The 27,823-nt window shown below is 34.7% G+C and overlaps 1 pseudogene; it reads left to right on the top strand.

The window, feature by feature from the left end:
* The window catches only part of LOC127546505 (la-related protein 1B-like), a 43,980-nt pseudogene that overhangs the window by 14,132 nt on the left and 2,025 nt on the right, over window positions 1-27,823 (top strand).

Raw genomic sequence — 27,823 nt, 5'->3', positions numbered from 1 at the left:
ATGTTCAAATCTGGGCTCTTCTACTCACTGGCTTTGTGACCCTGCACAAGTCACTTAGCCTTATTTGCCTGTTTCCTCATTTATAAAATGATGTGGAAAAGGTAATGGCAAACCACTCCAGTGTCTTTGACAAAAAAAACATAAATGAGGTCATGAAGACTCAGACACAACTAACAATGACTGATCAAGAACAAAAAGGTCTAAGTCGAATCTATATTTAAGATTGCTCTTTCTAATTTGTGCAAAGAAGTATCTTTCCAGAGGTATTCTAAGAAATGACTAGTGATTTAAGATTAGGGACTGGACTTATGATTTGATTAGCATAATGACATCCCCTGTGAGGAAAATCTTTGTATCTCTATAAGCAAACACATTTTCTGTAACTTATGATCTTAGAGCTTTGCCTAAAGGACAGATAGCTAAGGGATTTTACCAGTATCACATAAGGGATATGTATCATTGATTACTAGAGCGCTTGGCACAAAGCAGGCACTTATTGATTGCTTGTTGTCAGAAGCAAAAATGGAATTGAGTTCTTATTTCAAGGCTTTGTAGCTACTTTGCTTTTATTATAGTGAATTTAAGTTTTCTATCAACTTTATATAACTCATCTCATTTTGCCATCAAATCCATCCCTGTGATATAGATAAAGATGTATTACATATTTTTGTTATTATTATTAGAAATTTTATTGTCCTTTTAAAATTAAAGAATTGGGAATCATGAGTGAAGTAATTTGCCAATGGCTACAGTAGATCACAAACAGAATCTTACAAATGTGGGATTTTGAACCCAAGTCTTATTCAAAGAAGAATAGTCTATGCTTTATGATCCTCTACTTTGTTTTAGTAATATAAGTTGTAGGGAAGCCAAGGTGGCAGAGAAAAGTCAGGGCATTGATTGTTTCCCTCAGAATCAACACTACATCAAACTTCTGAATGGATTTTGTAATTACAGAACTTATATACATTCATAGTGTAAGAATTTTTCAAGCTAAGATATATTGGAAGAACTTCAGGAAGGGTCTATCTCAATTAGGCAAGGGGAACATGGCCTAGTACAGGTAGGCATAGTGTAGGGAGGCTCAGTGCAGGGAAGCTTGGTGTGGGGAACCTAAAAGGAGACTTTTAGTTAAAATACAGCAGTATTAACTACTTTGTCATGGTTCAAAAGGCTATGCATCAGTAGACCAGCCATGAGACCTCCATCACAACTACAGAAAGTAAATAGTGAGCCATGAATCACAGCATAAGAGGTGGGACTTGGCCAAACACAACCAGCATGGTAGGAAATCTGCATCACTGGTCCCAGTGCAGTCAGTGAGAAGCCCCTGTAACCCTGCCGAAGAGATACTCTCCTCTGTGTCCTAGAAGCAGCCTTTAAAAATTAGCAAATAATGGGATAGTTATTTGGTGCAGTGGATAGAGCACTAGCCCTGAAGTCAGGAGGACCTGAGTTCAAATTTCATCTCAGATATTTAATACTTCTTAGCTGTGTGACCCTGGCAAGTCACTTAACCCCAATTGCCTCAGCAAAAAATAAATAAATAAATAAATAAATAAAATAAAATTAGCAAAAAATTGGAAAGAGGGGGCAGAGTAAAGGCAGGGACTCACCCAACTTCTTCCCAAAACTTCTCCAAATTCCTTTAAATTATGACTCTAAACAAACTTTAGAGCATTAGAAAACTCAAAAAGATGGAATTGAATATTTTCCAATTGAAGGCAACTTAGAAGGTTAGTACAAAAGGTCTCTAACAATAGGGCAGGACTCCAGTGTACAGTTCCAGTGCAGGTTGAACTGGTGTACCCCTGGCCCTAATCTCCCTCTGAATCACTTGAAGTATTGGTGGCTTCCAGACCTCTCAGCCCCCAGAAACCAAAGAGCATTTGAAAGGGTAGCTGAAAAGTTCTGTGACACCAGGGAAGTAGTTCAGCGTGCACCATACAACCCTGGCTCAGCCTCAGCCCAAGGTTGGGTCTCAGCATCAGTAAGGGGAAATCTCTGAATCTGAATCTGAATCAGCAGAGGGGCTGAAAGCTCTAAGCCTAGGAACACCAGGGGAAAACTTGGGAAATTAGTGGAGAAGGTCAGTAATACCAAGGTGACACTCCCAGGATGTAGTCCAGTCCCAGCACAGGTTGCACCAGGGCAGGCCAGGCCCCAGCCCTAGTCCTAGCTTCAGCAAAGCAGGATTCTCTTGCCCTAGCACTTTAGATCTTACAACTGCAATGGGGTGGAAACAGTTCTAACAGCCCCAGGGCAGAAAAGAGTGTTTGTGGTCAGAAAGATCTCTGAAAACAGCTGCACAAAAATTCCCTGAAGCTTGAGACATGCCTGCCACCCTTGAAACAGAGCCCTAGTTTAACAAAGGGTTAAAAACTAAGGAATAGACTAGGGAAATGAGCAGCAAACAGAAAAGTTTCTGACCATTGAAAGTTACTAACATAGTTATTAACCTATAACTGATTAAAATTTTCTCATTATTATGGCAGTTAGAAGTTAATAGACAGATGGCACAGATGTGAGTTAAATCTGAAGGGGCAATATCTTTTTTTAAATAATGAAATTTTAATGAAAAAATACAAGGGGTGATGCTCCAGCAGTACCTGACCTAAAATCATATTATAAAGCAGCAGTCATCAAAACCATTTGGCTAAGAAATAGAGTGGGGGCTCAGTGGAATAGGTTAGATACATATGACATAAAGATCAAAGAGTATAGTAATCTAGTATTTGATAAACCCCCAAACTCTACCTTCTTGGATAAGAACTTATTATTTCACAAAAATGCAAGAAAACTGGAAAATAATATGCCAGAAACTCAGCATAGAAATATATCTCATAGCCTATAAGTTCAAAATGAATACATGATTTGGGCATAAAGGGTAATTGTATAAGCAAATTAGGAGAGCAAAGGAAAATTTATCTATGAGATCTTTTAAAAAGGAGGCATTTATGGCCAAAGAAGAACTAGAGAATATTATGAAATGCAATCTGGATAACTTTGATTACATTAACTTAAAACATTTTTGCACAAACAAAATCAACACAAGAAAGATTAAAAGGGAAGTACAAAGCTGGGGAAAATTATAGCCAGTGATTGTTTCTAATAAAGGTCTCATTTCTAAAATATATAAAGACTGTATCAAATTTATAAGAATATGTCATTCCCCAATTAATAAATGGTCAAGGGATTTTTTCCCCATAATTATAACTTTTTATTGACAGAACCTATGCCTGGGTAATTTTTTACAACATTATCCCTTGTACTCACTTCTGTTCCGACTTTTCCCCTCCCTCTCCCCACCCCCTCCCCCAGATGGCAAGCAGTCCTATACATATTAAATTGGTCACAATATATCCTAAACATAATATATGTGTGCAGAACCAAATAGTTCTCTTGTTGCACAGGAAGAATTGGATTCAGAAGGTAAAAATAATCCAGGAAGAAAAACAAAAATGCAAACAGTTTACATTCATTTCCCAGTGTTCTTTCTTTGGGTGAAATGAGTTAGATCTCTGTGTTGAAGAAATCCACTTCCATCAGAATACATCCTCATACAGTACTGTTGTGGAAATGTATAATGATCTCCTGGTTCTGCTCATTTCACTTAGCATCAGTTCATGCAAGTCTCTCCAAATCTCTCTGTATTCATCCTGCTGGTCATTTCTTACAGAACAATAATATTCCATAACATTCATATATCACAATTTACCCAACCATTCTCCAATTGATGGGCATCCATTCATTTTCCAGTTACTAGCCACTACAAACAGGGCTGTCACAAACATTTTGGCACATACAGGTCCCTTTCCTTTCTTTAGTATCTCTTTGGGGTATAAGCCCAGTAGTACCACTGCTGGATCAAAAGGCATGAACAATTTTATAGCCACTTGAACATAGTTCCAAATTGCTCTCCAGAATGGCTGGATGTATTCACAATTGCATCAACAATGTATTAGTGTCCCTGTTTTCCCACATCCCCTCCAACATTTCTTATTATCTTTCCCTGTCATTCTAGCCAATCTGACAGGTGTGTAGTGGTATCTCAGAGTTTTCTTATTTTGCATTCTCTGATTAATAATGATGTGGAGAATCTTTTCATATAGCTAGAAATAGTTTCAATTTCTTCATCTGAGAATTGTCTGTTCATATCATTTGATGTTCAAGGGATTTAAACAGAAAATTTTCAGATGACAAAATTAAAGCCATCTATAATCATATGAAAAAAATGCTCTAAATCACTATTGATTTGAGAGATGCAAATTAAAACAACTCTAGAGTACCACCTCATACCATTTAGATTAGGCAAGATGACAGCAAAATATAATGATAAATGTTGGAAGGGATGTGGGGAAACCAGGACACTAAAGTATTGTTGGTAGAGTTGTGAAATGATCCAATTATTCTGAAGAGCAATTTAGAACTATGCCCAAGTGGCTATAAAATTGTTCATACCTTTGTTCAAACAATACCACTACTGAGTCTGTATCCCAAAGAAATCATAAAGGAGTGGAAAGGATCCACATGTGCAAAAATATTTGGAGCAGCTCTTTTGGTGGTAGCAAAAAATTGGAAAATGAGTACATGCCCATCAATTGGGGAATGGTTAAATAATTTTTGGTATATGAATAACATAGAATATCATTCTATAAAAATGATGAACAAGGTGATTTTAGAAATCTTCAGAAAAGATTTTAGAAAGACCTGTAAAGATGCTGAGTGAAATAAGCAGGACCAGATATACATTGTATACAGTAAAAGCAAGATTGTGTGATGATCAAATGTGAAAGACTTAGTTCTTCTCAGGGCTTTAGTGATCCAAAGCAATCCCAATAAACTTTGGATAGAAAATGCCATCTGCATCCAGAGAAAGAACTATGGAGATTGAATGTAAATCAACACATTTTATGTTCACTTCTTTCTTTCCCTTTCTCATAGTTTTCCCCTTTAGTTCTGATTTTTCTCTTCCAAAATGATTCATAAAGAAATGTGTATTTTAAAAGTTAATATAGATTTACAATCAGAAAAAAATGAAACAATTTTTAAAAATGATGGAATTGAGGAGTGAGAGAGGAATGTTCTTGGAAAAAGGAAAAAGGAGAAGAAGAATGGTACAAATTATCTACCATAAAAAAGAGACAAGAAAAAGCTTTTACAGTGGAGAGGGAGCAGAGGATGCAGAGGGGAAGTGAGTGAATATTACTCTCATCAGAACTGACTCAAAGAGGAAATAACATACAAACCAAAATGGGTATAGAAATCTATCTTACTGTGCAGGAAAATAGGAAGACAATAGGATATAGGAAGGGGAAAAGGGATAAAAGAGAAGGCATAATGAGGGAGGGAGTAGTCAGTACTAAAATACTTCTGAGGAGTGACATGGTATAAGGAGAGAATAAATGAGGGGAAATTTAGTTAGCAATAGTAATTGTAATAAAGACTTTCAAAGCTTCATTTCTCAAAAATGGAGGGAAACTGAGTTAAATTCATAAATTCATGCACCAATTGATAAATAATCAAAAGATATTGTTATATGGGAAGATGATACTTGTAACTCTTGAGAACTATATTTTTATTAATGACGTTAGAAGGAGTATACAGGAATTAAAGCCAGAAATTTAGTCACTTTGATTTCCTCAGAGAGAAGAGATACACACTAAAATGATATCTGCTCTTTCTAATATTAATATAAGGAAACATTTTAATATGCAAATTAAATTTCTGATGGCTATTAATTTAACAGGAAAAGGGAAGTTCAAGCTTTGTATCCAATAGGTGATCCCTTTTCTCCAAGATACTAGTTTCATGATGAAAACAAATAAACAGTAAAAACCCCATTTATCCAAGTCAAAGAAATTATAAATAGAGGATATATACCAACTAAAACTGATGGGAATGAAGTATATTAATTCAATGAAGAAAGAGTCAGACCTAATTCAAGGGGGAAATTCCCTAAAGTTTTTTTAGTTTTATGTAACAAGTTAAGTATAGCAGATTATCATCTCATGTCAGTTTCTTCCCAGAGTTCCTCTCTCCCTTCCTTCAAAAACCTGAAGAGGAAGTGGTATTATGGATCTTCACTCTGAAAATTAGATACAAGAAGAACCAAGATCTTCTCTCTCACAATCATCAACTCTATCTGACTTTTACTGCATGTTTGAGACTTTATATCTACCATTAAGTAGAGAGTTCCAAGTTAATGTTCTTTGCATTATGAATTACATATGTAACAAGTTTGATTATATTTCTTATGAAACTATAATCTATATTGATCTATATATGGCTTGAAGGAAGACCCATATTAAAACATACTTTTTCATCCTAACTACCCATTTATTACCTCAAATTGACTTTTTTGCTATTCCTTATATAATACTGTACTTTCTGCTTTTACTCTATTCTTGATATCTATGACTTTGCATGGGATATTTACAATTCTTCAAATACACTCATTCCTCTCAGAATCCCACTTTGCTTTGAATAGCCTCAAGTGCTACATTGTGTAAAGGATCTTAATTACCCAAGAAATTATAATCTTCCAATTTTGTTTCCCTTTAGTTAAGATGTATCTGGTTCCTGTTGGTTTTCTAAATGTCTATATAAAAGCACACTATTTGGTAGCATAAATTCCTCAAGGGCAGATTTAGTGTCTAGCACATAGTAGACTATTGCAATAGTTTAAGGAAAAATTATAAAAAAATTATACTATAGTGATAGTAATGCCTGAGAAGAGAAGGGGCCATATTCAAGATATGTTGCAAAAATGAATTTATAGGCTTTGCTACTATACTACATATGGGCTTGAGAGATAATGCAGAATTAAAGATAAATCCTAAATTTTGAGCCTGAAGAACTAGGAGAATGCCATTCTTCTCTACAATAAAAAGCAAGGTAGGAGGGGGGAACATTTAAAGGGGAAAGATCATGGGTTCTACTTTGAACATTTCTATTTGAAAACTTATGGAAATCCAGTTTTAATAACTGAAAGACAAATGGAAATATGAGATAGGAGTTCAGTAGAGAAGTTGGGCAAAATAGACTGTAATAATTGTTGGTTTCTGGTCATTCTCAAACAGGACTAAATTAGACCAGTATGTTGGGATGAAGGTACAGGATGTCCAACTGTGGCTAATCAGACCAATATAAGCTCAAAAGGCTTTACTACAGATTGAACATAAATAGTTTATGGACATTTGGATTGGAGACATTTCCAATATGTTCATATGAACAAATATGTTGATCTCACATTTCTTTTGTGATACCACAATTCTACTTTTCTCACAGTATGATACCTTTTTGATGAGGGCGTATCCTGCTGAGCATTCCTGTGTCAATGTCTCCCATGTTTCACAATCAATTCCTCTTCAGAGATCTTAAAAGTGTCTTTGCATTGCTTCTTCTGATCCCCATGTGAGCAATCGCCTTGTATGAATTCTCTACAAAATATCTTTTCAACAAATAAACATTTGAAATTTGAACACTGTGGCCAACCTATTAAAAATGCACTCTCTACAGTAAAGTATGAATGACTCTCAGTTCAGTTTGAGAAAGGACCATAATGTCTGGTATCTTATTTTGTTAGATGATATTCAGAATTTTCCTAATATAATTCCAACAGAAGTGATTCAATTTCTGGGCATAGAGTTAGTAGATTGTCCAAGTTTCACAGGCATATAGCAGTGAGGTCAACACAATAGCTCTGTGAGGCTTCTCCAACATTTTCCTCCAGAGCCTCCCAAACACTCACCTTACTCTAGCAAGATATGTATTAATCTCATCATCTATGTGGACATCCTTGCAAAATATATTAAAATGAACTTATCCACAACATTCAAAATATCTCCATTTATTATAACCAATGATTCCACATATGGATGGTGCAGTGTTGGCTAGAAGAGAATCTCTGTTTTTTCAGTGTTAATGTTAGGCCAAAATTAGCATAAATAGAAGAGAATCAAAGTGAGTTGTACCTCAGCCTTATAAGTTATACACAATCATCTACAATTAAAAATGAATCAACTCTCCCTTTGCTTTACTCGTCTTTTATTATTTGCAAGGTAAATACTTTGTGTTTGACGCTGACTTTGATGTTTTTTGTCCTATTAAAAGTAATGCAGAAAACATCATACTAAAAACATAGGAAAAAGCATATAGCACTGATTCGTGGTAAATGAGAAAATGTGAGAGCACTGTTCATTATCCAGAACCCATGCAAGCATGCTGTCATGGAACTGTTGTGTAATACTGATGAACTATTCAAATTTTACCATGATCTTCCACAAGGTATTGTAAACTTCTGCTCCTGGCATTTCTCTTGGAAGCAGCAAATATCATATCAATCATTTCTTATCCCTTTCTGAAATAACCTGGTTCTCAGATGACCATTTTTCAGGGGAAGAATCAGCCTATTAAAGAGGACTCTAGCAAGAATATTGCCAGAAATGATTGTGTCACAGGCAAACATATTTTCTTTTCTTTTATAGAGATGGACAATAGAGGTATATTTGATCTCCTGGGGCATAACATCCTCTAGCCATGTAGCCCAGAAGACTTCAATAAGTTTTTGTGTAATAAGATGTGGGCCACTGCAGTGTAATACTCAGGTATAGGAGAACAAGGACCAGGGCTTTATCATATATAATAGGCCTAAAAAAATTCAAAACCTCCTTTTAAGTTTGAAGTTTACCTTGAGAGGTATTGACTTTGACTTGAAGTCAATGCATTCAAATTTGATCAATGATGATCTGTTGAGAACACTGTTAAGAAGTGTTTAGCCAGGTTCTGATAAAGGCCTCATTTCCAAAATATATGGAGAATTGACTCTAATTTATAAGAAATCAAGCCATTCTCCAATTGATAAATGGTCAAAGGATATGAACAGACAATTCTCAGATGAAGAAATTGAAGCTATTTCTAGCCATATGAAAGGGTGTTCCAAGTCATTATTAATCAGAGAAATGTAAATTAAGACGACTCTGAAATACCACTACACATCAATCAGACTGGCTAGAATGACAGGGAAAGATAATGTGGAATGTTGGAGGGGATGTGGGAAAACTGGGACACTAATACATTGTTGGTGGAATTGTGAATACATCCAGCCATTCTGGAGAGCAATTTGGAACTATACTCAAAAAGTTATAAAACTGGGCATACCCTTTGATCCAGTAGTGTTACTACTGGGTTTATATCCCCAAAGAGATTTAATGAAGGGAAAGGGGTCTCTATGTGCAAGAATGTTTGTGGCAAGTCACTTTGTAGTGGCCAGAAACTGGAAACTGAGTGGATGCCCATCAATCGGAGAATGGCTGAATAAATTGTGGTATATGAATACTATGGAATATTATTGTTCTGTAAGAAATGACCAGCAGGATGATTTCAGAAAGTCCTGGAGAGACTTACATGAACTGATGCTGAGTGAAATGAGCAGGACCAGAAGATCATTATATACTTCAACAACAACACTATATGATGATCAATTTTGATGGACCTGGCCATCTCTAGCAATGAGATGAACCAAATCAGTTCCAATGGAGCAGTAATGAACTGAATCAACTACAGCAAAGAACTCTGGGAGATAACTATGAACCACTACATAGAATTTCCAAGCCCTCTATTTTTTGTCCACCTGCATTTTGGATTTCCTTCACACTATTTCACTATTTCAAAGTCCAATTCTTTTTTGTACAGCAAAATAACTCTTTGGACATGTATACATATATTGTATTTAACTTATACTTTAACATATTTAACATGTATTGGTCAACCTGCCATCTGGGGTAAGGAGTGGGAAGAAGGAGGGGAAAAGTTGGAACAAAAGGTTTTGCAATTGTCAATGCTGAAAAATCACCCATGCATATATCTTGTAAATAAAAAGCTATAATAAAAAAGTAAAATAAAAATAAAAAATTGGGTCAGCACTGGCCCTTCTCCAAAAAAAAGAAAGGGATGTTTAACCCAGGTCAAAATGAGTTCATGATTTAGACATAAAAGGTGATGCTATGAATTGATTAGAAGAGCAAATAATAGTTTACCTGTCAGATCTTGGAAAAAGGGTGATTTTATGGCCAAAAAGAAGAAGAGAATATTATAAAATAAAATAAAAATTACATTACATTATTTTTTTTTGCTGGTACAAAATCAATGCAGCCAAGATTAGAAGGAAAATAGCTGGAAAACAATTTTTTGAAGCCAGTATTTCTGATAAATGCCTCATTTCTAAAATATATAGAGAACTGAGTCAAATTTATAAGAATACATTTCCCAATTGGTAAATGATCAAAAGATATGAACAATTTTCAGATTATGAAATTAAAGCCATAAAGGTAATATATATTTTACCTTTATTAGATTTCTTGCTCTCTTGGGAAGGGGACATTTTAAAGGGAAAGAGGTGGAAAAATTTGTAAAGCAAAATCCTGCAAAAATGAATATTAAAAATTATCTTTTCATGCATTTGGAAAATTAAATACCATTGATTAAAAAAAGAGAAATGTTTAGCTCATGCCAGTTCCAGGATCAGGTCCTTATCATTTACTAGTTTGATTCTATCAGAATTGAGTAGTTGAGATGTACCATAAATCTTTGGCCTATAGTCTTAAGGGCATTGCAAAAACACTTTGGAATGTTGTCATCAGGGTAAAACTGAATTTCATCTGCCTTTTTATTGAATCAAGAATCCTGCATCTCTCTAAACTTAGCCTCTCATTTTCAATTTAGCAGTTTCTGAATATATCCATGATTTTTGTCAAACTAATCTTGTTGTTCATGAGTATTCTAGATTAAATGAGTAAACACAGTACCCCTATGACACAGGGGTGAAAGAAGAAATAGTGGCAGAAATTCACTGAGTAATAAGAGATGAGATATAGGGGAAAAGAAAGAACAGTCTCTTTTTTTGTGATAAATATGATACAGGGATATAAACTAAGAGAACAGGGGCAGTGGGTGACAGGGAAAGTTTGAGAGGGATAAAAAATGTTTGGATGAGCCTCTATTTAAAGTGCAATAGTGAATTGATAAAGTAAGTAAAGTAGGATTGCCCAGGTGAAGTGAGAGCTTATTTGAAGTTGTATAAGATACATTTGTAATGGACCCAGTCAGAATGGTTGTGTACTTATTTTTTCTCACCTTCATTCAGCTGTACAAGATAAAGGTGAGGAATATTGGGAGGATTCCAAGTTTGAGATTTAGCAGCGTATAATCAGTAATATGATAAGGGACTAGAGATTCAAGGAGGATAGTATACAGATGAATTGATTCATCTGGGGTCAAAATGGAAAAAAGAGGGTAAAGTGGTTAGTGCAAGGGAGATATCCAGGGATTGAATTGAACACTTCGGATATTGGAGGTCATGGTAGAGTTGAAAAGTAAAGTTTTATAGAAGGTGGAGATGAAAAGACAATAAATTGTGCTTTGATAAGAGGATTTCATAATTCTAAAACAGAGCAGCCATACATTTGTGATCATGGAAAAATAAAGTATATGGTCTTCTTTGCGTGTGGCTGAGAAGAGATTGAGAAGGAATGGTTTGAATAACTGAGGGGTCAAGAATAGGATCATAGGTTAGGATTAGTTTCATTGGCACAGCTGAAAATGGTCAAAATAAAAACAAAGACATACTGTCTCAAAGAATTCAGAACTGAATGATAGCTCTACCTTATGTGTATTCTCTGAAGGTGTGACTGGAGAATAGAGAAACAAACAATGTAGAAAACCATGGGGGTGAAAATAAGATCACATGATCCTAGAGATCTAAGTGATATTCCCTAGTTGTCTTTTTATGTCAAATAATAAGGCCCGTGATTTTTTCTAAATGTTTTTTATCATTAATTCCTCAATGCCATCAAAATTGTATCAAATCTAGTACTGACAATCTCTCTTTATAGTTGGTCTAGTATTGTTTCTCCTTTTATCTTTATTTTCTTTAGGGATTCTTCTATTTCTTCATGTAACTTACTGGAAACTAGGGTGTTAGAATTCAAATATCATAGCTACTTTTTCTTCCAAAACTGAAGTCTCTGTCATTGAAAGCCTTATAGATATTTTCCATTTTATATATTGTAAAGGGCTGAGGCTCGGGTTGATGCACTGAAGTCCCAAGCACATGAGGCTAAATAGTAATTGAACCATACTCTATTAATATATAAGCTTGGAGAAAGAATGGCCCCTGCCCACTCTTTGTGCAAGTCCTGATGTGTTGTATAGGAAATGATGATTTTGGTGGGTGGAGGCAGGAGAGTGGAAAAGGAAGGGGAAAGAGAGACTGCTCGCATTGCCATTGCGATGGCCTTTCAGCTCAGATCCCCCTCTGTTAGTTGGCTTCCTGTCGCAGCTGCCCATATTGCTATCACAATCCTTATTCATCTCTTCACTTCAATAAATATTGAAGATTTTCCCCTTAACCTGAATTCCTGACTCCGGATGATTTTAAATACGTGGTCATCACAATATACGTTTATATTCTTCCAACAAGTTTTATTTTCAAATGCTTTTTTTGTGATTTGACTTAGTTGTTATTATTTTTTTCTCTAAGCTTTCTTTAAGTTTATTTTCTTTCCATTGATTATTGGTTATTTTTGAGGCAATATTGCAACTGAACTTCTATCATCTTCTTTCAAAAAATTTTTAAAAAGATAATTTATATTCTTTTAAAAATTTTATTTTATTTTTAAGATGAAAAAAAAAAAGAAAAAATTGTCACATGCATAATAGACCATATATAGTCACATATACTCATAGATATATGCAAACACACATTGATATACATGTATACTCATACACAAATGTCTAGGACTATACTATGCTTATTTCATCCTGTTATCTATTTCCCTGGGGGTGCAGATAGCATCTTCCTTCATAAGTTCAAGTCTTTCATGTTCTTTCTAGTTCAACTAGCTCATCATTTTCACCACAGCAATTTCCAGATGTAATCAATCTTATCTGAGAAATTGTCTATGTAAATTTGTTGTTCCCCCATCCCCAATTATATTGCATTCCTTTTTTTATTCTTGGTTGCACAGGCTTTATTTATACAAGAAGATTTTAATTTAAAATAATCAAAATTATCTTTTTTATACTTCAGCAATTGCTCTCTTTTTAGTATATGGTCAGATACTGATGAAATGACTTCCTTTGCATCTTATTCTATTGCCCCTGGTCTTTTTAAAGTTCTTGACATTTTGTTCTATCAAATGACCTTTGTTATTAATTTGTCTAAGTCAGTAAAATAAATTTTAGTGAGTTAATTGGGGTGACATTGACTAAATATATTAATTTGGGAAAATTGTCATTTTTCAAATTATATTGGCTTTACTTCCCCATGAACAATGAATATTCATTCAATTATTTAGATATGTTTGTATAAAAAACATTTTATTTTTATGTTCATATAATTCCTGTGTTTGTTTTGATAGGTATATACTCAGGTATTTCATACTATCTCAGTACTTAAAATGATCTAAAATATCATTAAATAATATTGCTGATGCATAATATAGTTTATCTTTCACTTTTGATTAAATCTATTTTAACTTTAATTTTATTTGAGACCACAATTATTATCTCTGATTTGGGGACATATTAAATTCTATTCCTTTACTCTCTCTATGTAATATAGTATTCCAAGACCTACCGTACTTCAATGGAGTAGCTGTTATGTCTTATGTAAACCTTTTTTCCTCTTTTTTCATTCTTTTGATTTGATTTTATAATTTCTTGGTATCTTAGAATGTCATTAGCTTGCTCTTGACCTCTTATGGGTCAGAACTCTGAACTTGAAACAAGAATTCTTACAAAGTGTTAACTCAGTGGAATTGATGAGACAATGGTTATCTAGTTTAGCATGGTGATTAATTGTTAGAATCCTAGTGTTAACTCAATGGAATTGATGCAATGCTTATTGGTGAAGATGGCGGAGAGGAAATACACTCCTGTGTAACCTCCGTGTTTTTCTCTCACTATCCATTTCATTTCATGCCTCTGAATTAATGCTCGACTAAAAAAAAACATACATTTACTTACCAAGAGAAACCATCCTTGAGACTCGTCAAGAAAGGTCTGTTTTTGTGCGAGGGCGGGGACGGTACTTAAATCGGAAGCAGTCTGCGGCCAGCAGCTGCAGCGAGAGCACAGATAGCAGCTCAGAGCCGAGTAGAGCGGAGAGGGGGTGGGGTGTGATCGCAGCCTTCTCTGCGGGGAGAGCTTTGCTACAGGATTAGATACTTTGCTCCGGCAGCAGAGAAGCTAAAAACACCAGGGGTGAAGAGTACAGCCCCAAACAGCTGGAGTCTCTCGGGACCTGGCCACCCCTCCCCCCACAGTGTCTCAGCCCGCTCGGATCTCAGAGCGCTCGGATCTCAGCGCGCAGGCGCCATAGCACAGTAGGACCCGTGCCTCACGAATACCCTACCCTTCCCCCAAAGAAAGCAGCCTCCATTCAAGGGTTTTTTTCTTCTGTTTCTTTGATAGTTTGTCTTTGATTATTATACAGAATGAGCAAGAAGCTGAAAAAGAATTTAACCCTTGACAGCTTCTATACAGATAAAGAGCAGACTCCAAATCCTGAGGAGACTAAAAACAAACAGTCCCCAGGTGAATCCCCAAAGGAGGAGATCATATGTTCCTCAGCACAGATGAATCTCATGGAGGAAATTAAAAAGGCTCTCACAAGGGAGCTAGAAGAAAAATGGGAAAAGGAGAGGGAGGCTTGGCAAAAGAGCCTGGAGAAGTCAGTTAAAGAGAGAGTGGATAAAGAAACCAAATCCTTGAAAAATAGGATTGGTGAACTGGAAAACAAAATTGGCGAAATGGAAAAAAATTCCACAGAACAAAAGAACTCAATTGGACAATTAGAAAAAGATTTTAAAAAAGTGAGTGAAGAGAATACTTCACTGAAAATCAGAATTGAACAAGTGGAATTGAATGACTCGAGGAGACAAGAAGAATCAGTCAAGCAAATCCAAAAAAATCAAACAATGGAAAAGAATGTGAAATACCTTCTGGGGAAGACAACAGACCTGGAAAACAGATCCAGGAGAGACAACCTGAGAATCATCGGACTTCCAGAAAAGTATGATGAAAAAAAGAGCCTGGACACTATTTTCCAGGAAATTATCAAAGAGAACTGCCCAGAAGTCATAGAAACAGAGGGTAAAATAGACATTGAAAGAATTCATCGATCCCCTACTGAAAGGGATCCTAAAATCAAAACACCAAGGAATATAGTGGCCAAATGCCAGAACCCTCAGGCGAAGGAAAAAATACTGCAAGCGGCTAGAAAAACCCAATTCAAGTATCAAGGAGCCACAATAAGGATCACCCAGGATCTGGCAGCATCCACATTAAAGGATCGAAGGGCCTGGAACATGATATTCCGAAAGGCTAAGGAACTTGGTATGCAACCAAAAATAACTTACCCAGCGAGAATGAGCATCTTTTTCCAGGGAAGAAGATGGACATTCAACAAAGTAAGCGAATTCCATCTATTTCTGATGAAAAAGCCAGAACTTAACAAAAAATTTGATCTACAAGCACAGAACTCAAGAGAAATCTAAAAAGGTAAAGATTAATCTTGGGAACTGTATTCCGGCTATAAAGATGTATAAAGAATACATGTATACCTTGTACTAGAAACTAGATGTGGAAAGGACATTGTACCAGAAAAAAGGGAAAGTGGGGGTACTACATTTCATGAAGAGGCAAAGAAAACCTAGTATATCTGAGAGAAAGAATGGAGAGGGATGAATATAGTGAGTATTTTACTGCCTTCAGAATTGGCATTAAGAGAAGAATTTTAGACACATTCAATCTATGGTGAAACTTCTCCCACCTCATTGAAAAGTGAGAAGGGAAAAGTGAAAAGGGAAGGAATAAGCTAAGTGGAAGGGAATACGGTATCTGGGAGGGAAAGAGGTAAATTGGGGGGGGGACTCTAAGGGGGAGGGAGGGATACTAAAAAAGGGAGGGCTGTGAGAAGTAAGTGGTGCTCACAAGCTTAATACTGGGAAGGGGGGTAAGGGAGTAAGAAGGGAGAAAAGCATAAACCGGGGTTAACAAGATGGCAAGTAATACAGAATTGGTCATTTTAACCATAAATGTGAACGGGGTAAACTCCTCTATAAAGAGGAAGCGGTTAGCAGAATGGATTAAAAGCCAGAATCCTACAATATGTTGTTTACAGGAAACACACCTGAAGCGGGGTGATACATGCAGGTTAAAGGTAAAAGGTTGGAGCAAAACCTACTATGCTTCAGGTGAAGCCAAAAAAGCAGGGGTAGCCATCCTGATCTCAGATCAAGCTAAAGCAAAAATTGATCTAATCAAAAGAGATAAGGAAGGGCACTATATCTTGCTAAAGGGTAGAATGAATAATGAAGAAGTATCTATATTAAACATATATGCACCAAGTAGTGTAGCATCTAAATTCTTAAAAGAGAAATTAAGAGAGCTGCAAGAAGAAATAGACAGTAAAACTATAATAGTGGGAGATCTCAACCTTGCACTCTCAGAATTAGATAAATCAAACCACAAAATAAATAAGAAAGAAGTCAAAGAGATAAATAGAATACTAGAAAAATTAGATATGATAGATCTCTGGAGAAAATGTAATGGGGACAGAAAGGAGTACACCTTCTTTTCAACAGTTCATGGAACTTATACAAAAATTGACCATATATTAGGACATAAAAACCTCAACTCAAATGCAGTAAGGCAGAAATAGTGAATGCATCCTTTTCAGACCATGATGCATTGAAAATTACATTCAATAAAAAGCCACAGGAAAGTAGACCAAAAAATAATTGGAAACTAAATAATCTCATACTAAAGAATGATTGGGTGAAACAGCAAATTATAGACATAATTAATAATTTCATCCAAGAAAACGATAATAATGAGACATCATACCAAAATGTATGGGATGCAGCCAAAGCGGTAATAAGGGGAAATCTCATATCTCTAGAGGCCTATTTGTATAAAATAGAGAAAGAGAAGGTCAATGAATTGGGCTTGCAACTAAAAATGCTAGAAAAGGAACAAATTAAAAACCCCCAATCAAACACTAAACTGGAAATTCAAAAAATAAAAGGAGAGATCAATAAAATTGAAAGTAAAAAAACTATTGAATTAATTAATAAAACTAAGAGTTGGTTCTATGAAAAAACCAACAAAATAGACAAACCCTTAGTAAATCTGATTAAAAAAAGGAAAGAGGAAAATCAAATTGTTAGTCTTAAAAATGAAAAGGGAGAACTCACCACTAACGAAGAGGAAATTAGAGCAATAATTAGGAGTTACTTTGCCCAACTTTACGCCAATAAATTCGACAACTTAAATGAAATAGAAGAATACCTCCAAAAATATAACTTGCCTAAACTAACAGAGGAAGAAGTAAATATCCTAAACACTCCTATCTCAGAAAAAGAAATAGAACAAACTATCAATCAACTCCCTAAGAAAAAAACCCCAGGACCAGATGGATTTACATCTGAATTCTATCAAACATTTAAAGATCAATTAACTCCAATGCTAAATAAACTATTTGAAGAAGTAGGGATTGAAGGAGTCCTACCAAACTCCTTTTATGACACAGCTATGGTACTGATACCTAAACCAGGTAGGCTGAAAACAGAGAAAGAAAATTATAGACCAATCTCCCTAATGAACATTGATGCTAAAATCTTAAATAAAATATTAGCAAAAAGATTACAGAAAATCATCCCCAGGATAATACACTATGACCAAGTAGGATTTATACCAGGAATGCAGGGCTGGTTCAATATTAGGAAAACTATTAACATAATTGACTATATCAACAACCAACCAAACAAAAACCATATGATCATCTCAATAGATGCAGAAAAAGCATTCGATAAAATCCAACAGCCATTCCTAATAAAAACACTTGAGAGCATAGGAATAAAAGGACTTTTCCTTAAAATAGTTAGGAGCATATATTTTAAACCTTCAGTAAGCATCATATGCAATGGGGAAAAACTGGAACCTTCCCCAGTAAGATCTGGAGTGAAGCAAGGTTGCCCACTATCACCATTATTATTCAATATTGTATTAGAAACACTAGCCTCGGCAATAAGAGTCGAGAAAGATATTAAAGGAATTAGAGTAGGCAATGAGGAAACCAAATTATCACTCTTTGCAGATGATATGATGGTATACCTAGAAAACCCCAGAGATTCTACTAAAAAGCTACTAGAAATAATTCATAATTTTAGCAAAGTAGCAGGATACAAAATAAATCCCCATAAATCCTCAGCATTCTTATATACCACCAACAAAATCCAAGAGCAAGAGATACAAAGAGAAATTCCATTCAAAATAACTGTTGATAGCATAAAATATTTGGGAATCTACCTACCAAAGGAAAGTCAGGAATTATATGAGCAAAATTACAAAAAAGTTTTCACACAAATAAAGTCAGACTTAAATAACTGGAAAAATATTAAGTGCTCTTGGATAGGCCGAGCGAATATAATAAAGATGACAATACTCCCTAAACTAATCTATTTATTTAGTGCTATACCAATCAGACTTCCAAGAAAATATTTTAATGATTTAGAAAAAATAACAACAAAATTCATATGGAACAATAAAAAGTCGAGAATCTCAAGGGAATTAATGAAAAAAAAATCAAATGAAGGTGGTCTAGCTGTACCTGATCTAAAATTATATTATAAAGCAGCAGTCACCAAAACCATTTGGTATTGGCTTAGAAATAGATTAGTTGATCAGTGGAAAAGGTTAGGTTCACAAGACAGAATAGTCAACTATAGCAATCTAGTGTTTGACAAACCCAAAGATTCTAAATTTTGGGATAAGATTTCATTATTTGATAAAAACTGCTGGGATAACTGGAAATTAGTATGACAGAAATTAGGCAAGGACCCACACTTAACACCACATACCAAGATAAGATCAAAATGGGTCCATGACCTAGGCATAAAGAACGAGATTATAAATAAATTAGAGGAACATAGGATAGTTTATCTCTCAGACTTGTGGAGGAGAAAGAAATTTGTGACCAAAGATGAACTAGAGACCATTACCAATCACAAAATAGAAAATTTTGATTATATCAAATTAAAAAGCCTTTGTACAAACAGAACGAATGCAAACAAGATTAGTAGGGAAGCAACAAACTGGGAAAACATCTTTACAATTAAAGGTTCTGATAAAGGCCTCATTTCCAAAATATATAGAGAACTGACTCAAATTTATAAAAAATCAAGCCATTCTCCAATTGATAAATGGTCAAAGGATATGAACAGACAATTTTCAGATGAAGAAATTGAAACTATTACCACTCACATGAAAGAGTGTTCCAAATTACTATTGATCAGAGAAATGCAAATTAAGACAACTCTGAGATATCACTACACACCTGTCAGATTGGCTAAGATGACAGGAAAAAATAATGATGAATGTTGGAGGGGATGCGGGAAAACGGGGACACTGATGCATTGTTCGTGGAATTGTGAACGAATCCAGCCATTCTGGAGAGCAATCTGGAATTATGCCCAAAAAGTTATCAAACTGTGCATACCCTTTGATCCAGCAGTGTTTCTATTGGGCTTATACCCCAAAGAGATACTAAAAAAGGGAAAGGGACCTGTATGTGCCAAAATGTTTGTAGCAGCCCTGTTTGTAGTGGCTAGAAACTGGAAAATGAATGGATGCCCATCAATTGGAGAATGGCTGGGTAAATTGTGGTATATGAATGTTATGGAATATTATTGCTCTGTAAGGAATGATCAGCAGGATGAATACAGAGAGGCTTGGAGAGACCTACATGGACTGATGCTAAGTGAGATGAGCAGAACCAGGAGATCATTATACACTTCGACAACGATATTGTATGAGGATGTATTCTGATGGAAGTGGATTTCTCTGACAAAGAGACTTAACTGAGTTTCATTGGATAAATGATGGACAGAAACAGCTACACCCAAAGAAGGAATACTGGGAAATGAATGTGAACTATTTGATTTTTGATTTTCTTCCTGAGTTATTTTTACCTTCTGAATTCAACTCTCCCTGTGCAGTGGGAGAACTGTTCGGTTCTGCAAATATGTATTGTATCTAGGATATACTGCTACATATTTAACATATATAGGACTGCTTGCCATCTTGGGGGGGGGAGGAGGGAGGGAGGGGAAAAAACGAAACATAAGTGATTGCAAGGGATAATGCTGTGTAAAAATTATCCTGGCATGGATTCTGTCAATACAAAGTTATTATTAAATTAAAAAAAAATAGCAAAGGCAAATGAAACAACCCGGGAGGAATTTTGGTTTTGTAGGTTTTGTTTTCCTTTGCTTTGCTTTACATGAGAGTGGTGGGAAATGGTTGCATTTTTAAAGCCTTAGAAAAGCTGGCAGGCTCAAAATGTTGTTAGGAGGAAATAGAATGTGGCAAAATAACTCAAGAATTATCAATTACGGGCAATAAACATTAAACCTCTTATTCCAGATATCTCACCTGTTTAAAAATGTTAATCAAAGAATAATTTTCCAGTCAGATTGCAATTAAAGGCAGAATTACAATAAAAAAAATGCTTATTGGTTCACACATTAGAGCAAATCCTTACAAGGTCTTAAGTCACTAGTATTGGTAGAAACAATGCTTGAGTTTACAACTTTGAGAATTCGCACATTGGCTTATACATTGGAGTTCACAAGTATGGGGGATACACAATTAACTTGGTAACTTTGTGAATTCACACCTCCCATAATCCCACTCTCAGAGGAGGAGTCAACCTTTGAGTTCACATCTCTAAAAGAGCATAAAAAGGGTCCCTGTTAGTGAAGTCAGTTAGTTCGGAAGATTGCCAGGAGTCAGGAAAACTAACTGGGCCCAAGGAAAGAGACAAGACTTAGAAGGGGAAAATAAATGTTTGGATTTTATCAGCTGGCTGAGTTTGAAGTGATTATTGATAAGAACTGAAACTAAGGCTGCCTCCACAAAACTTCCCCCGAGAAACCTGCTCTCAGAGAGAACCATTATATTTTACAAAAGAAGAAGAACACTACAGTTAATAATTCTCTAAGTTCAGTATGATTGATTTAATCTTACAATAAATAATGGTTTGCTAGTGATATAATGATTGGTTTATATTCAGTGTAGAGCATATAAACAGAACCAGAGACAGACTCAGAAGGGCCAGACACAGACTCAGAAGGGATACAGAGCTAGATTTATTCACTTCTCACAACATAGTGGTGGCTGGCCTCCTGCACTTCCCCCACTGAGACCAAGGCTGGCAGAAAGGCCCTAAGAAAGCTAGCCTGGGCTACAGGGAAGGAAACTAGATTGTGAAGGAGAAAATAAGGAATTTGGACTTTAACACCTGGCTCTTCTTGTGGTGATTACTTGGCTGAAACAAAGGCTGCTCCAGAAAACCAACCGAGAACATTACATTGCCCAGGTCTGGTTTTCAAGGAATATGCTTATAATGACTGAGTCTCACAGTATTCTACTGAGATTTCTAAACAGGATAGAACCTATCGTGGGTAAGTTACTTATACATTTCAATCAGAAAGGCATTGAACAGAATTTGCCTCCTGAGTAGCATAATTTTGGGAGTACTGAAAACTTACTTCTCCCTGTCCCCCAAGGTGTGAAAGCAATAGGACATAAATGAGAGTTGAGACTAGAATTCACTCAAGAAGTGTACAGAACTCAATTATAACAAAAAGTCCAAAGTTAAGAAGTAGACAGAAGAATGAGCAACCAAGCAAAAGCAAAAATAAAATCCCCCAATAAAGAGTTATTATGAAGCCAGGAAATATCAAAGCACAAACTGATCTGAAGAAAATAACCAGAAAACATCTATAAGCAAATCCTCAAAGAAAAAGAAACTTGGACACAAAGTGTACCAATATTCCTGAAAGAGTTAAAAGAAGAGTTGAAAAGAAATTTAAATTATTTGAAAAAAAAAAAACAAATTAACATGGAAAAGGGGGAAATGGCTAAAGAAATGAGAATTTTTTGGGAAAGATAACAAAACAGAATTAAAAGCTGGAAACTAGAGATACAAACTAGTACCCCAAGAATAACTATCTAAAATTTAGAATTGACCAAACAGAAATTATGAAACATGAAAAATCGTGCTTTAATGTACCTATCATTCCACATTCCTTCTAAAAATTGCAATTTTCCTCATCTGTCAAATTTACCCATCTGATTAGTGTAAGGTAGAACCATAGATTTGTTTAGTGATTGCATTGTTCAGTCTTTTAAGCAATTATAATATTCAACTTTATGCATATGAGTATATAGCATCATGAATAAATGAGACACTGAATAATTGAATGAATGAATAATTTTGTATTAATACCTACTATGTGTTCTGCTTGTAATATAAAACTATGACAGTTTTTGTCCTTAAAGAACTTATATAATAATACATAGAGGATAAATATAAGATAATAGTAGTCATAGGAAAGACCTACAATGCTGTGCGTCTAATAGGTAGGGTGGGTGGGAAGTTGGGTTAACAATGTAATAAGTAAGATGGCCTGAAGTGGAAAGATTATTGGACTTATTGTGGAATATTTACTCACATATGCACAAATAAATACAAGGGGTAGTTATGTAAGTTACATGTAATATACTCTTGTACCTAATACATTCTGTTTTATGCATTATTTCACTTTGTTTCTACCATAGTTGATGACTAAAAAATTAATTGCCTAGTCCTTAATGAAATTCACAATTTTTTCTATCAACCTATCTTTTCTTAACAGTTCCTGCTCCAGTCCCTCTTTCTTTTCTCCAAATGTTTCCAGGATTTTTGCTTTTGTTGTTTTGTCTTCAGGGGTCTTCTTTCTGCCATTATGCTGTTGCAGAGGGGAGAAACAGATGTCAAAAATTGATTTTGAGTTAAAGTAAGATGATGAGTGACAGTAAGTTATTGAATCCAAATAACTCAAATAAATCTCTTTAGAAAAGACATGATACAACAACTCACACCTTTCCTGACCAGTGACAAGTTCAGGAGATTAGGCAAAACAATCAAAGAAGACTTTCATGGAATAATGGATATTGCAAGCTACCACCTGAAAACTAATGCTCAGAAAAGAATAATAATAGATTGGGCTAAAAATAAACAGTAATAATGGAATATGTGACTTAAGAGTTTTCATTTACTGACTCAATTTAACTGTTCTCAATTTGGGGGAAAAAAAGAAAGAAAACTCTACTTATCTAATTTTTGGATCAGGCTTGTGATTAAATTTGCACAGGAAATTCAAATAAGAAATCTTTCTCTATCAATGCATATTTTCTTCTACTCTGCAACTTAATTTACTAAGTGTTTGAGGTACTGAAAAATTAAGTGATTTGTCCAATTAACATAGTCAAGGGAGGCTTTGAATCCATATTGTTTATATCCTAAAACCTCCTTTCTAAAAATAACTATTATGTCACAATAGCATCTTAAATTTTATGATGAGAAGAGGAATTTTGCAAAAAAGAAACTATTTTAATGAAAATGTGTGATTTTAAAATTCTCTTCCTCTCTGTATCACTAATTCTTCTAAATTTCTTTAGATCATTTTATCCTCCTACAGAAGGCCTTAGATATTTTCATTACCCTACCTCTTTGCTTTAAAAAAACAATCAAGCCAAAATGCATTTGTTATCTCAGTGTTATCCTAGCTCATGTCTTTTTTTACACTAATACCACACAGGTAAGGGATCCTTTTCACACCTTATATAATTACTTAGTTCCAGATTGTGTGACTTTTTTGTATTTCTTCATAGCACCATTTCCTCTGGCAAAAATTAGATTATTCTACAAATTATGAATATTGTAGTGTCAAAGAATTAAATTTCTTCCCAGTTACTACATTGCAGTAGAAGATCTTTCTTACCTCCTGCCCACAAATATTATATTTTCTAGTAGTTTTAGAAGGATGTTGTCTTTATTTTAAAAGTTGTAACATTTATAATAACAGTCATGGATGATGCATGCAGCATTCATAAGTATATCTATTTTCACTGAACTTTGAATTCTTTTGACACACAACACTTTAAAGAAAACTCTAACAAAAGAAATCTTTGAAAAATGAGGAATGAGATCTTGTTAGAATCCTTACAAAGTGATAAGTCAGTTGCCTAATTTAGCATGGTACTTAGCAAATCCTCTAGCTCACTAATGTATATAAGTACTCATTGGAGTTCACACTTTTGGGAGAATCACAAGTCAGAAACCCATAATCCCACTCAGATCCCATAATCCTACTCTCTCAGAGGAGGAGTCAACCTTTGGGAGATCATATATAAAGAAGCTCTTAGAGCTTCAAGTTAGTTAGTTTGGAAAATTGACAGAGGGGGAGCAGACACAGAGGCACTCTGGGACAGATACAAAGCACTCTGGAAGATTGAGAGCCAGAAGCCCTCTCTCACAGACAAGACAGAGTCATTCCATCTTCCACCTTTGTGCTGGCTGGAGGCTGAAGAAAGCAGAAGCAAAGGACAACTGCCAGAGCTCTTGGAACCAATCAGAAAAATAGCCCTCTTAGAAAAACTAACCAGACTATTTTGGAAGGAGAAAATAAACGTTTGCATTTTATCAGCTGGCTGCATTTGGAGTGATTATTACTCTGAGCTGAAACTAAGGTTGCCTCCAGAAAACCTCCCTAAGAAACCTGCTCTCCCACAGAGAACCATTATATTTTAAAGAAGAGAACACCACAAGATCTTACTCTGAAACAGAGAATCTAAAATTTCCTATACTATCCTAAATTTGTTAAGAATAAGAAGCTCTACTAATATGACACTTATAACAAGAATTCATGGATAGAAAAAGACAGATTTCTTTGTTGAGGGTCAGATTATCCAACAATTTATCTGGATCTTTTCCATTCTTCTGAAGTAAGACTTGTTCAAGTTATAAAAAGGTTCAAACACCTTCACCTCTCATTTTTGGAAGCTGCCTTGTTAGAGTTATCAGACAACAACAAAAGTGTTGCAGAACTTACTTATCTTCTACTACATGGCTTCTTACTGATGCTTTACCAATTTTGCCTTCATTATTTACTTTAAAGAAGTTTTCAACCTCAATCATGCCTAGAACCTTGCTCTTTCAGACCTCTAATTGTGTTACTAAACAGTGTTTTCATCATACTCAGCCTCAATCCTACCTACCCCATATCTCCTGTCCAAAATACATCACCTCTGCTAATTTATGGCATAATAGCTCCTTAAGACTAGTAACCTAATACAGGAAAAAAGATATTTTGAGTTGTAGCATAACATTTCATATTTACTATTCATCCCAAGATTATTTTGGCAATACCAAGACTGTAAGACTAATCTTCAAATGCCATATTTGTCATGTAACTTTTATTCAAATATGTATAATGCTAACAATACCATAATGTTTAATGTGAATTTGGTTAGAATCATGATTTAAGTGAAATTCTTCTCTCTATCCAAATCTTTGCTTTTCTTCCCAGTATTTCTTAAATTGCATTTCTTTCATGAATCCTTCACTATTTAAAGACAGTTTCCAATGATTATTATAATGATCCTTTTGTTCTCCTGCTTTTCACTGTGAATATTCTCAGTTCTTTTAATATATGATCTTCATCTAGAATCATTTTTAAAATGAGTACATATTGAATTCAATATTCTATTTAAAGTAATAATTGCATACTAAAATATTGTTAATTCCCTCATTCTGGGCATTGGACTTTTACTAAATGAACTTTGTGATTAGATTGTTTTTTGAGGAGGTGCTGCTATGTCATCTAATTGACTCATGCTATTATGAATAAGAGATCAAATTTGCCTAAATAGTTCTTTACAATTTATAATTAACTTTAAACCCACAGGAATTTTGAATAGCTATATATATATATATTAATGGCCCCATAGACATAGATTCCCCATCTTGTACTTATATTATTTTTTAAACTTAACTATACAACTTTATATTTATTCCCCATTCATTTTTAGTTCTTAAGTAAGAAGACGCAGTATGTTGAGCTCTTTTTAAATCCTAATTCTCTTAATACATTAACGAACCCTTTCCTCTTCCCTTTCAGCTTCTTGGAACCCACAAATCCATCATATATGCAATCTGTGATTACACTATATATCCTTTATGGATGAGGTTAAATCATTAATCACCCTTCTCCCATAGTTATTAATACAATTATAAATTCACCTGTCATCATAAAGTTCACATCAGCAATATTGCCCCCAAAGATGAAGTGAGAAAACATGTTAAATGACTTTTGAAAATCCAGTCATGCTTTGTTTATAGAATTTTTATAATTTGTCACTTTAGCAACACAATAAAAAAAGAAAATGTATGTAGTCCCAGTATTATTTATTTGTAGTTAACATTTCCTTCATTTCCTCAGTGCTTATAAAATATTTAATAAAATAATCTAAAAATCCTGAAAGATGATCACCTTGAATAAATCACAACCCATATTTTCTTTTTTGAAAGCTGAAATGTCACATATCAATTTCTTTTCTTCTTCTACATTTCTCATCATTTTCCATTTCTATTCATTTTCAAAATTGAGCTGCTCCTATCCATGTTAGCATACTGGCACTTTAAATAACAAAAAACATCTTTCAAGCTGCTTCAGAAGATCAAAATTATTGGTGTCAGAAATACTCAAAGAAGACAACTCCCCCAATTAATTGGATCCTAACAATCTCTCTTCCATATTTTTCACCAGATAGAACCAAAAATAATTCCATATTGGCTTGTTGAGCTTTGTTATTATCTGCTCAATTATATTATCTGGACTATTATCATGTAGATATAATGTTTTATTATTCAGGTTCCTTTGCTTTAATGAAATCAGGAATTGTCATCACCAGTTGAGTTCTTATCACAATTCTAAATTAGCCATTAGACTGCTTATCCCCACTACTGGTATATAATTTATGGTTGTCTCTCTAGTTAAGTGTCTACTTCTCAAGTAAGATAATGAAAAACAGTAGTTCAAAGATGATACTTGAAAATTCTCTATTAAGGGGAAATAACCATGATGGTGGAGAAAATACAGGAATTTCTCTGAACGCTCCCAAATTCCCTTCCAAAGAACATTAAATAAGCCTTCAATGAATTCTAGAGTGGGAGAATATATATAGAAAAAGAAAGAAAAACATTTTCTAGATCAAAATAACTTATAAGATTCCCCAGAAAGATCCATCTTACTGGGGTGATAATGGCACTTAGTGCAATGCAGTTTATGTCCTGGCAAGACAGCAATAGAGCTTAGGGATCACTGAACTGGCAAAACTATCTTATGGCAATCGTATTCCACAGATGATAAGGGACTCTGACAACTGGTCAAAAGGAGGTTACAAATGTCTCTTTGGTGGCACTATGTACAGAACTCTATTGCATTGCTCATACTCAGTAACATTCACAATTCTGAGTCACAGTTCCAGAGCAGAAAATAATGCTTGTGTGTACTCACAGGTTAAAATAGGCAAGAAACATAAAACATAATAAATAAACCTTTATTTAGAGCATATCATCTTGAAAGAACTGAAAAATTACAGACTTGCAGAATTAGATTTGGAAACAAATGCACAAAACCCCTAAAGCTTGCGACAGTGCCTCCACGATCTCTGAGACCAACTTTAACACAAAGTTAATGTAAAATATAATAACATATAATTATATAAACTTCAATTATATGTGATTATATTATATGATTATGATATAATTATACTAAATTTTACATAAAGTTAAAAGTAGAAAATTTAAGCTGTGAGAAAACAACAATAAGAGAACCTGACATAGAAAGCTATCATGGATGCAGGGAAG

Source organism: Antechinus flavipes, chromosome 2 (genome assembly GCF_016432865.1).
Source record: "Antechinus flavipes isolate AdamAnt ecotype Samford, QLD, Australia chromosome 2, AdamAnt_v2, whole genome shotgun sequence".
Classification (NCBI taxonomy): domain Eukaryota; kingdom Metazoa; phylum Chordata; class Mammalia; order Dasyuromorphia; family Dasyuridae; genus Antechinus; species Antechinus flavipes.
Note: the sequence above shows the minus strand (reverse complement) of the source record. Positions and strands in the feature narration are given on the sequence as shown.